Source organism: Triticum aestivum, chromosome 5A, assembly GCF_018294505.1.
Source record: "Triticum aestivum cultivar Chinese Spring chromosome 5A, IWGSC CS RefSeq v2.1, whole genome shotgun sequence".
NCBI lineage: Eukaryota > Viridiplantae > Streptophyta > Magnoliopsida > Poales > Poaceae > Triticum > Triticum aestivum.
The window spans coordinates 611061397-611075151 of record NC_057806.1 but is presented as its reverse complement, the minus strand read 5'-3'; positions in this window follow the sequence as shown (position 1 = coordinate 611075151).

Here is a 13755-nt window from a genome sequence, read left to right as displayed (position 1 = left end):
CTCACCCGGCATCGAGATCAATGACAAACAACAATGTTGACCTCTTTGGGCCAGCAACGGAGGAAGAAATGGAGGCCGAATTGAAGATGATAGATGCCATGGAGGAGGATTAAGAAGTCACTTCCCGCTTCCGAGCTGGATTCACAATGGGAGAACTGCAGAGCTCGGCTATTCCAAACTCAGTTATCCCTTTCAATGTTAGATTTATTTCTTATGAGAATATGAAAAAGAGTGTCACTGGTTCTCCCGCAGCTATGCATCACCCTTGGGTGCAGGGAGCTTTGGCTGTGACAGGAAAACTCCGAAAGGAAATAATGGACCTCAAGCAGCAAGTCAATAAGCTCGAAGAGGAGAATCGTATCCTAAGGGGCATCATCGCCAAGAACATCACATCACCACCCACGAAAAGAGAGACATAATCACCTGGGTATGGGCACTCCCCTTGGCAACTGCCAAGCTTGGGGGAGTGCCTCGGTATCGTATCACCATCACTTTTATCTTTACCGTTTTTCTTAGTTCGATCCTTTTGGTAATATCTTGATCTAGTAGAATAAAAGTTCTTAGTATGATCTAGTCGTGAGTTTTGCTTTATAATTCCTCTATGTAATCGAGTGCGTGAGTTATATAATAATGATTAGTGTTGAGTCAAGGGCTTGATTCTTTAGCCATTATCCTAAGTGAATAAAAGAAAAGAGAAAGAAATAAAAAGAAACAAATAGATCATGTGGATCTCATGGAGAATAATGAGCTCACATAGAAAAAGTATGATGAATAAAAGTTGTTGAGAGTTGACAAGCATAGTTTTGGTCATCGTTGCAATTAATAGGAAGTAATAAAGAAAGAGAGGTCTTCACATATAGATATACTATCTTGGACATCTTTTATGACTGTGAGCACTCATTAAAATATGACATGCAAAAGAGTTGATGTTGGACAAGGAAGACAATGTAATGGGTTATGTTTTCTTACATCTGAGATAAATTATATTGTCATGGATCATCCAACATGGTTGAGCTTGCCTTTCCCTCTCATGCTAGCCAAATTCATCGCACCAAGTAGAGATACTACTTGTGCTTCCAAATACCCTTAAACTAGTTTTGCCATAAGAGTCCACCATACCTACCTATGGATTGAATAAGATCCTCCAAGTAAGTTGTCATCGGTGCAAAGCAATAAAAATTGCTCTCTAAATATGTATGACTTATTAGTATGGGAGAAATAAGCTTTATACGATCATGTGATATGGAAGAAATAAAAGTGACAGACTGCATAATAAAGGTCCATATCACAAGTGGCAATATAAAGTGACATTCTTTTGCACTGAGATTTTGTGCATCCAACCATAAAAGCGCATGACAACCTCTGCTTCCCTCTACGAAGGGCCTATCTTTTACTTTTATTTCCTACCTTGCATAAGAGTCATGGTGATCTTCACCCTTCCTTTTTACATTTTATCCTTTGGCAAGCACAGTACATTGGAAAGATCCTGGTATATTGCTAATTGGAAGTGAGTTTTCATGAACTATTATTGTTGACATTACCCTTGAGGTAAAACGTTGGGAGGCAAAACCATAAGCCTCTACCTTTCTCTATGTTCGATTAAAACTCCATACCCATAAGTATTGCGTGAGTGTCAGCAATTGTGAAAGACTATATGATAGTTGAGTATGCGGACTTGCTGAAAAGCTCTTATACATTGACTCTTTCCTATGTTATGATAAATTGCAATTGCTTCAATGACTGAGATTATAGTTTGTTGGTTTTCAATGAAGTTACGATTCATACTTGAAATTGTGATTGAATTATTACTCTAGCATAAGAAATTATATGACAAGAATTATATAAGTTGTTGTTCTAAGAATGATCATGATGCCCTCATGTCCGTATTTTATTTTTTATCGACACCTCTATCTCTAAACATGTGGACATATTTTTCGATTTCGACTTCCGCTTGAGGACAAGCGAGGTCTAAGCTTGGGGGAGTTGATACGCCCATTTTGCATCGTGCTTTTATATCGATATTTATTGCATTATGGGCTGTTATTACACATTATGTCACAATACTTATGCCTATTCTCTCTTATTTTACAAGGTTTCTATAAAAAGGGAGAATGCCAGCAGCTGGGATTTTGGGCTGGAAAAGGAGCAAATATTAGAGACCTATTCTGCACAGCTCCAAAAGTCCTGAAACTTCATGGAAGACGTTTTCAGAATATATAAAAAATACTCAGCGGAAGTTCACCGGGGGGCCACACCCTGCCCACGAGGGTGGGGGCGCGCCCTACCCCCTTGGGCGCCCCCCTACCTCGTGGGCCCCCTGGTGGCCCTCCGATGGCCATCTTCTGTTATATGAGGTCTTTCGATGAGAAAAAAAATCATAAGCCATCTTCTCGGACGAAACTCCGCCGCCACGAGGCGGAACCTTGGCGGAACCAATCTAGGGCTCTGGCAGAGCTGTTCTGCCGGGGAAACTTCTCTCCGGGAGGGAGAAATCATCGCCATCGCCATCACCAATGCTCTTCTCATTGGGAGAGGGCAATATCCATCAACATCTTCACCAGCACCATCTCCTCTCAAAACCCCAGTTCATCTCTTGTATCCAATTCCTATCTCCAAGTCCGGGATTGGTACCTGTGGGTTGCTATAGTAGTGTTAATTACTCCTTGTAGTTGATGCTAGTTGGTTTATTTGGTGGAAGATCATATGTTCATATCCTATATGCATATTAATACCCCTCTGATTATGAACATGAATATGCTTTGTGAGTAGTTACGTTTGTTCCTGAGGACATGGGAGAAGTCTTGCTATTAGTAGTCATGTGAATTTGGTCTTCGTTTGATATTTTGATGAGATGTATGTTGTCATCCCTCTAGTGGTGTTATGTGAACGTCGACTACATAACACTTCACCATTATTTGCGCCTAGAGGAAGGCATTGGGGAGTAATAAGTAGATGATGGGTTGCTAGAGTGACAGAAGCTTAAACCCTAGTTTATGCATTGCTTCGTAAGGGGTTGATTTGGATCCATATGTTTCATGCTACGGTTAGGTTTACCTTAACACTTTTGTTGTAGTTGCGGATGCTTGCAATAGAGCTTAATCATAAGTGGGATGCTTGTCCAAGTAAGGACAGTACCCAAGCACCGGTCCACCCACATATCAGATTATCAAAGTACCGAACTTGAATCTTATGAACGTGATGAAAACTAGCTTGACGATATTCCCATGTGTCCGCGGGAGCGCTTTTCTCTATATAAGAGTTTGTCCAGGCTTGTCCTTTGCTCTAAAAAGGATTGGGCCACCTTGCTGCACTTTATTTACTTTTGTTACTTGTTGCTCGTTACAAATTATCCTATCACAAAACTATCTGTTACTAGTTATTTCAGTACTTGCAGAGAATACCTTGCTGGAAATCGCTTATCATTTTCTTCTGCTCCTCGTTGGGTTCGACACTCTTACTTATCGAGAGGACTATGATAGATCCCCTATACTTGTGGGTCATCACCTACAAGGGTTAAATAACATGCAAGGGTGCAAGTATATATATATATATAATATATCCAAGACATATGATCACCTTCATAAGAGAAATATCAAGGATTAGTCAAAGCCTCATGCCTTGCATGTATCCAAATGGAGTTTCTACTCCAAGTTTGAGGCATCAATGATGTTCAATTCACGTCTCAAACGGCAAAATACTTTCTCATCAAGCGGTTTGGTGAATATATCCTCCAATTGCTTATCGGTATGAACATGCTTAAGATCAATATCTCCTTTAGCAACATGATCTTGAATGAAATGCTGACGAACTTTAATATGCTTAGTTCAAGAATGCTGCACGAGATTGTGAGCAATCTTGATAGCACTTTCATTATCACAAAGCAATGGAACATGTTTCACATATATGCCATAGTCTTTAAGAGTTTGGGTCATCCAAATTAATTGAGCACAACATGAACCGGCGACAATGTATTCCTCTTCGACGGTGGATAAGGATACCGAGTTTTGTTTCTTGGAGGACCAAGACACAAGAGATCTACCAAGAAATTGGCAAGTACCTGAAGTGGACTTTCTATCAACCTTGTCTCCTGCATAGACAGAATCGGAGTAACCAACAAGATCAAAAGAGGACCTCTTAGGATACCAAATGCCAAAATTTGGTGTATGAATTAAGTATCTCGCTATCCTTTTCACAACCTTAAGATGACATTCTTTGGGGGCTGCTTGATATCGTGCACACATGCACACACTTAGCATAATATCGGGACGGGAGGCACATAGATATAACAATGAACCAATCATAGAGTGATAAACCATTTGGTCAACCAGTTTGCCATCCTTAGTCAAGTCAAGATGTCCACTAGTAGGCATGGGTGTATTCATACCTTTGCATTCTTGCATGTTGAACTTCTTGAATAAGTCCTTGGTGTACTTTGTTTGAGAAACAAAGGTACCCTCCTTAGTTTGCTTGATTTGCAACCCAAGAAAGAATTTGAGTTCACTCATCATAGACATCTCAAACTTCTCCGACATTAGCTTTCCAAACTTTTCACTAAAATGAGGGTTAGTCAAACCAAATATGATATCATCAACATAAATTTGACACACAAATAATTTACCATTAACCCTTTTAGTAAAAAGAGTAGAATCAATTTTTCCAATCTCAAAGCCTTTTTCAATAAGGAACTTGGTCAAGCATTTATACCACGCTCTAGGAGCTTGTTTAAGACCATAAAGAGCTTTGTGAAGTTTCTAAACATGGTCGGGTTTCTTAGGATTAACAAAGCCGGGAGGTTGTTTAACATAAACTTCCTCCTCAATTTCACCATTTAGAAAAGCACTTTTAATGTCCATTTGGTACAAGGTAATATCATGGTTATTTGCATAGGCAAGTAAGATGCGGATGGACTCAAGTCTAGCAACGGGGGCATATGTCTCACCATAGTCCATACCTTTGACTTGAGTGTAGCCTTGGGCGACGAGACGTGCTTTGTTGTGAACAACTTGTCCATCTTCGTCTTGCTTGTTGCGAAACACCCATTTGGTAACGATGATGTTGTGGTTGTTGTCCGGCTTCTCAACCAATGTCCACACTTGGTTCCTCTCAAAGTTGTGTAGCTCTTCATGCATCGCATTTATCCAATCTGGATCTTCCAATGCTTCTTCAACCTTCATAGGTTCAATGCTAGAGATGAATGAATAATGTTCACAAAAATTAGCCAAACGAGTTTTAGAGCGAGTGATTCTCCCAGTTTGGATATCATTGAAGATTTGTTCGATGGGATGGTCTCGTGACACTCTTGCTCAAACTCGTGAGAGCTTTTGATTGGGTCGGGGTGGAACATCTTCTTCATCATCTTGTTCTTCCTCTTGCCCTTCTTCATTGTTGACTTTGTCGTTCTCTTGTCGAGGTGGAGAAGGAGGTTGATGAGGTTCATCTTGGTGTACTTTCTTGTTTTCTTCATCTTGACGTGTCCCACTTGTGGATGCCTCCGTGTCAACTCTTGCTTCACCTTGTCGTGAGGTAGAAGCTTCCACTTGGAAGGACGAGGTACTCTCCTTCACCTCCGTTGGACGAATCTTGTCAATAGACAAGTCTTGGATTGCTTCCGAAGGGTCTTTGTCTCCTACATCAATTGGCAATTGCTCTACTTGCGAGCCGTTAGATTCATCAAACTTCACATCTACCGTCTCTTCAACCTTTCGGGTGAAATTGTTGTAGACACGGTAGGTGTGAGAGTTTGAGCCATAACCGAGTAGGAAACCCTCATGAGATTTAGGAGCAAATTTAGAACGATGATGCTTATCAAGAATGTAACACTTTGAGCCGAATACTTGAAAGTATCCAACTTGGGGTTTGTTACCGGTGAGAAGCTCGTATGCCGTCTTGCCGAGTAGCTTGTGAAGATATAAGCGATTTGTTGCATGACAAGCTATCTCAGCCGCTTCCGCCAAAAAGTGTTTCGGCGTCTTGTACTCATCAAGCATCGTTCTTGCCATCTCAATAAGAGTCCGATTCTTCCTCTCAACAACTCCATTTTGTTGAGGCGTGTGCGTAGCCGAGAACTCATGTGAAATCCCTTCTTCATCAAGGAAGGTATCCACATTTGCATTCTTCAACTCCGTTTCGTTGTCGCTGCGAACCTTCTTGATCCTCACTTCAAATTGATTTTGGGCCTTCCTAGCGAAGTTCTTGAAGATCTTTTGGACCTGCAATTTATCATCAAGAAAGAACACCCACGCAAATCTTGAAAAATCATTGACTATGACTAGACCAAATGATTTTCCACCGAGACTTTTATAGGCGTTGGGACCAAAGAGATCCATATGAAGTAGCTCGAGCGGTCTTCTCGTGGTCATGATGTTCTTTGTGGGGTGACTCCTCCAACTTGTTTTCCTGCTTAACAAGCACTGCACAATCTATCCTTGTCAAATATAACATATTTTACTCCAAGGATATGATCACCTTTAATAAGCTTATCAAGATTTCGCATGCCCACGTGACCTAACCTTCTATGCCACAACCAACCTTTAGAAGATTTAGCAATTAAGCAAGTTCTAGGTTGAGCCTTTTTAGTGAAATCAACAATGTATAGATCACCTCTACGTATACTGGTAAATACCATTTTATGATTATCTCTATGAAACACTTGGCAGTCTACTTAAGTAAATAAGACATTGAAACCAAAGTCAGCAAGTCTAGATACGGAAAGTAAATTATAGCCAAGAGATTCAACGAGCATAACATTTTGTATGCAGCTATCATGTGAGATGGCCACCTTACCAAGGCCAACCACCTTACCCTTTGAGTTATCACCAAAGGTGACATACTTTCGAGTGCCGTCGTTTTCGGCAAACTCACGAAACATATCCTTGTCTCCGGTCATGTGATCGGTACATCCACTATCAAGAACCCATTCCTTTCCTCCAGCCATGTAGCCGCGAAGATTAGCCATAAGACCAAAATGTCTCATAGACTCATCAAGATCAAAGTCACTATCATCATCCTCATCATAGTATCCATGTTCAACATCGTCTTGTGATTGATCAATTCCTAGAGAGAGTGATTCATTAGATAAGTGATCATCACAATGTTCATCTTTATGAAGTCTAATGGTTTCGGAGATGATATTGCTAATGATTCCAACATATCCTTTGGCACGCATAAGGTCACGAAGCTCAAATAAACAATCACCAAACTTAGGATCATTGGAATTCATCTTGCTCAAAGCAATAGACTTGTGATGAATCTCATCTAAATTTTGCAAGGAATAGTTTGGGAATCGTTCCTCAAGAAATCTCCATATGGTGTAAGCACAATCAAGAGTAGGCAAGCAACCAAATATATTTCTAGGCAAACCTCTAGTAATAAGATTGACAGTTCTAAGATTGCGGATCATGTCAATAGACTCATCAGGGGTAGGATGCAAGGGGTCAACAAGGGGTGCACATGGGCTAGTAATGTACTTGCTCAAGTGATATTCATTGAAAATCTCAAGCATCTCATTTTTCCATTCATGAAAGAACTCTTCATCAAGTATAGGCACTCTACGTCTAAGACTCCCCAACATAGACTCATCCATCTTCCTCCTATGGTGATTAAACCAAAGCAATTGAGACCAATGCTCCGATACCAATTGTAGGATCGAGAAGAGGTGTCTAGAGGGGGGGTGATTAGACCCTCAACAAGGAAAAATAGCAGTTTTTAATTCCTTTAAGTTAAGGTGGAGTTTTAGTATAGTTTTAAACTTTCACAATACATTTCAAGCAAGCATGGCAAGAGTATATGAGCAGCGGAAAGTAAAGCATGCAAATTGCAAGAAAGTAAAGGGATGGGATTGGAGTGTGCAAACGCAATTGGAGACACGGAGATTTTTGGCGTGGTTCCGATAGGTGGTGCTATCGTACATCCACATCGATGGAGACTTCAACCCACGAAGGGTAATGGTTGCGCGAGTCCACAAAGGGCTCCACCCACGAAGGGTCCATGAAGAAGCAATCTTATCTATCCCACCATGGCCATCGCCCACGAAGGACTTGCCTCACTTGGGTAGATCTTCACGAAGTAGGCGATCTCCTTGCCCTTACAAACTCCTTGGTTCAACTCCACAATCTTGACGGAGGCTCCCAAGTGACACCTAACCAATCTAGGAGACACCACTCTCCAAAAGGTAATAGATGGTGTGTTGATGATGAACTCCTTGCTCTTGTGCTTCAAATGATAGTCTCCCCAACACTCAAATCTCTCACACAGATTTGGATATGGTGGAAAGATGATTTGAGTAGAAAGCAACTTGGGGAAGGCTAGATATCAAGATTCTTGTGGTTGGATTGGAATATCTTGGTCTCAACACATGAGTAGGTGATTCTCTCTCAGAAAATGAATGCTGGAAGTTTAGGCACGTTCTGATGGATCTCTCCACGAATGGAGGAAGGGTGGAGGGGTATATATAGCCTCCACACAAAATCTAGCCATTACACACAATTCACCAAACTCGGTGGGACCGAATCGAGAAACTCGGTCAGACCGATATGGTTCAAAATGTGAATGTTAGAGTTTTTGTTGGGACCGATATGATCAACTCGGTGGGACCGATATGATCAACTTGGTGGGACTGATGTGCTAGGGTTAGGGTAAAACCTCAACTCGGTTTGACCGATTACACAAACTCGGTGAGACCGATTTTGGTAATAAGCAAAATATAGAGTTGGTCAAGCAAACTCGGTGGGACCGATTGCATATCTCGGTGAGACCGAGATAATTGCAATAGGCAACAGAGAGTTTGCAAGCCCATCTCGGTGAGACCGAGATCCCATCGGTGATACCGAATTGATTAGGGTTTCTGGCAATGGCTATGTCAAGTGAACTCGGTGGCACCGGATGGATCAAATCGGTGGGGCCGAGTTTGACTTCAGGTTTTGGGACATATGTGGAAATGAGAAAGTGGTTGAGGGCTTTGGAGCATATTACTAAGCACTTTGAGCAAGCAAGCCATTAAGCAACACCTCATCCCCTTTTAATAGTATCGGTTTTCCTATGGACTCAATGTGATCTTGGATCACTAAAATGAAAATGTAGAGTCTTGAAGGGGTTCCACATCCTATTGTCCGCCACGCCTTTATTGAACTTTCTAAAATATACTAGATAAAAGTATTAGTCCAACAAGAGATATGTTGACATTAATTACCAAAATCACCCAGGGAGCACTTGTGCTTTCAGTTCCATAAACCATGAGATCGTGTAACTCCCTAACACCAAAGGAATACTTAGTATGTATCCAAACATCACTTTGTAACTGGGTGATCATAAAGGTGCTCTATAGGTATCTCTGAAGGTATCTGTGGGGTTGGCATGGATCAAGACTGGGATTTGTCACTCCGTATGGCGGAGAGATATCTCTGGGACCTCTCGGTAATACAATATCTTAAAGAGCTTGCAAGCAATGTGACTAATGAGTTAATCACGGGATATTGTATTACGGAACGAGTAAAGAGACTTGACGGTAATGAGATTGAGCTAGGTATGGAGATACTGACGATCGAATCTCGAGCAAGTAACATATCACCGGACAAAGGGAATTGCATACGGGATTAACTGAATCCTTGACATCATGGTTCAATTGATAAAAGATCTTCGTGGAATATGTAGGAATCAATATGGGCATCCAGGTACCGCTATTGGTTATTGACCGGAGAGCTGTCTTGGTCATGGCTACATGATTCCCGAACCCGCAGGGTCACACGCTTAATGTTCGTTGACGCTAGAGTAGTATTAGGATACTTGATTATTGGTAACCGAATATTGTTTGGAGTCCCGGATGAGATCCCAGATGTTGCGATGAGTCTCAGAATGGTATAGAGGTAAATATTTATATATGGGAAGTCATATTTTGGGTTCCAAAAAAAGTGCAATTTTTCGGTATTGTACCGTGAAGCTTCTAGAAGGTTCCGGAGGATTCCGGAGGGGTCCGGAAGTCCACAACTGGGTCTACCATGACTCAAGGGCTGGCATGGGATGAGGGGCTGCGCCCTGGCCTTATTGGGCTAGGCGCACCAAGTCCTCAAAAGCCCATGTGGCTAGGGAAGGGGGAAAAGGGGAGTCCTAGTAGGAATATGATTGATCTTGGAGTCCAAGCAAGTCTTCTCCCGCTTGGCTGCACCCTAGGGCTTGGAGGGGCTGTTCCCAACGCCCCTCCACCTATATATAGAGGGGAGGGGGCGCCCAGGACACACCAAGCCCTTGGCGCCCCTCTCTCTCCCGTTACTCCATAGTTCCTCCGTCCTCGTTCTAGTAGCGCTTGGCGAAGCCCTACTGAACTAGCTCCACAACCACCATCACCACCACACCGTCGTGTTGGTTGTGATCCCATCTACTTCTCCGCCTTCTCTTGCTAGATCAAGGAGGAGGAGACGTCATCAAGTAGCATGTGTGCTAAACTCGCCGGTGCCATCCGTTCGGCACTAGATCGGTTGGATCGTGATCGGATCGCGAAGTGTACAACTACATCAACCGCGTTATATACGCTTCCACTTTCGGTCTATGAGGGTACGAAGACACACTCTCTCCTCTTGTTGCTATGCTTCTCCTAGATAGATCTTGGGTGTTCGTAGGAAATCTTTTGATTTGCATGCTTCGTTCCCCATTATCTCTCCCCCTCTAACCTATATATAGTGGAGGTATTGGCCCTTTTCTTCATACAAGTTTTAGGTGCCCCCTCTAGCCCAATACTACTAGTCCTAATTGAGATAACTAGAGCTAGTTCTAGTTCCTATAATCGTCATAATGAGAAGCCACGAGTGGCTCTAATATTCTCCTCTAATTCTCCGGCGGCGATTAGTTCTAGGGCGAAGCGTTGCTGTATCGTGAAGACCGTACGCTTGTAAACTGTAGAGAGGTCGTGCTTTCAGTCTTCGGTTCGAGGCGGTTCATGGGATCGTTCATCCGCAGTACAATGAACTCCAAGTACGATCTAAACCGACTTGTCTGCTTCCGCTACATACTCGGAGTTGGTAACGATCATGATCCAATCCCCTAATGCACCTTCATATTGTTCCTGGGTGTTCGTTGGCTAATTTGTTTGTTTTCTGTTACGTTTCACAACAGTAATAGACAAAGGCTTTGACTGGACGATAGTGCTCCGTTTGTACTTTTGTATGCAGGTGATGGGGGTAGGGGAAAAGTTGAGCAAAGTTAGTTGGCTTGGGCAAAACTGAGCACAACTAAGAAACCAGGGGCATGAAAATAGAAATCTTAGCATATTAACGTTGTCCTCATTTCAAAATTTATATAGTTTGACCAAGTTTATATAAAATAATTTGAACATTTATGATAAGAAGTATATATTATGTGAAAATATATTCAATGATGAATCTAATGGTATTTATTTCATTTTGTAGACATTAATTCTTCATAAACTTGGTCAAAGTTACAAAATTTGACTTGGGACAAAACTAATATGCAGAGTAAATAAAAACTTAGGAAAGATTATCACCAATACCCACATAAGATTATCACCAAAGGTTGGAGAGGCAACAAAGCTTGTCTGTGATCGCTTGTTCCTGGTGGTAGAAGGGTCGGACCTTGTCCCCCTCTCTATGTTTTCTACGTGGCACTAAACATGAGGAGGAAGGGTTTGTATGGAAGGGCACGGGAGAGGTGTGCAGAATAGTGACAATTGGGTCCATCAGCAGCAGCCGGCCCATACTCACCAATAGGCTAGGACTCACATGGAAAAACAAGAGGGGAGAATAGCACACAGAAACCAATATTCAATGAAAACATCATGAAAACCATGTTTCAAAGTTTCAAAAATATATGAAAAAATACATAATGATAAGAAGGTGTTGTTTTAGTGCATTGCAAAATTCCAAGTTGAAACACATTACGAGATGTGAGCTATGAAAAAAATAAATTCAACAATGGCAACAGATCATCACCCTCTTGACATCCTATATTTTTTTAGGTTTTTTGGAAACTTGGAAACATCTTTTTCACGTGGCTTTCACCTGTTTCCGCCGAATATTGGTTTCCATTTGATATTCAGAAGAAACTACAGCTCCATAAGTGTCCTTCTACTCTCGAGCTCAAATTAATGCTCCGGCATTGAAAAGTACAATAAAAAAATCATATTTGTTTTTAGAAACATTGCTTAGTTTTCTCCTCATGTGCAAATTTTTGTGATGAAATCACAGATGTGGAGGTATGGGCAAAAAACAATCGATTCTGTTGTTTTTGCCCGGGCCTCTGGGATGTTTTTTCTCACAAATTTACATGTAGGAATGCAAGCGGGGTGGGCTGGCGGACAGTACAGCATAAATATAGTGTTAATTTTAGGCAAGTGATGAGCAAATTATGAACTAGATAATGATTTTCGTAGGACTAAGCAGGATGCCGCTTGCACCCCTATTTACATGTATGTACAACATTCAACATTGTTTGTTGTAAAAAAAACAGATTTTTTGTGTTTTAACTAATTTTTTGATATTTTTTTGGTACATTTAAGCTCAACAGAAGAAACTCCATGTCTCCGCAACTCTCCATTTATAGGGAGCCTAATATGAGTGCGAAATTACTGAGGACGGGGGCATTGGAGGACTTCTTTCAAATGATTCAAAAACTATTTTTCCAAGTTTAAAAAAAGATTAAAAAATCAGCCAAAACTAATTAACACATATTCGAGATGGGTTTGTAAAATAAAATTGAAAGATCCAGCTGGCTTTTCATATTGATCTTAGCAAAGAGCAGTGGATAACAAAATACATGGATGTGGTCCTAGGATCAAGAGAAAAAGATAAAAAGGGGGGCAAGCAAACTACAACAGATCATAGGCGAGATCATCACCCGATCCCCTCTGGTGGCAGCGTGAAACGGGTGCAGCAAACATGTTGCTCCAGCCAGCGTAAAAAATTATTCAAAATATTATGAGTTGCAAGCTGCAAAAAAGAAATCCCGGCCAATAAAAACAAAAAATAACCCATTTATCTTTTTGTCTACGCCACGTATGAAAATACTCTCTGTAAACAAATATATATAAGTAGAATGTCGTATACTTCGTATATTTGTTTATAGAGGGAGTATGTTCTTATGAAGCTTTCCTTGAAGTATATATATTTTTTGTGCGTGTGCGTGTGCGTGTGCGCGCGCTTATGTACGTGCAAATTCTTTTATATTTTTTGCAATGTGTAAATATTTTTTAAAGTCCTCCGCGGCCCCGTCCTCCTCCGTTTGCACTTTTTGACCTAACATTACCTTGGCAACTCCCTTTGAAACACAGTATGCGATATCCAAATTAAGAATTTGCGATCAAGCCACGCATTTTCGCCGCATCACAGCGCGCCACCGGGAAAAGCGCGCACAAACCGTCGACGGTCCGGTGGATGGATCGGCGTGGAGCAACAGAAGATTGAAATGCTTGTCAATGCAGGATGCCCCGCACTCCTTAATCGCGCGGCCACCTCCTGTCCCTCTCCGACACCGCAACAGCACAGTACGGCGTTCATCTCAGCGCCGCTCACTTGCCCACCTTAACACAGTAAACCTCCTGCGCATTTCCTCAAGCGACGGTAGGTGGCCTGGCCATGCTTTCCACTGCAAATTTCCCGGTTGCGCCGTAGCACGTGATGGCAACGCAGCAGGGCCGGCCCTTGCATATCAGAGGCCCTAGTGCGAATAGCATCCAATGGGCCCCCGATGACCACTCATTACTCTCACTCGTCGCTGCTGCCTGCTGCAGCAACACTTCCATTCAAACTGTTC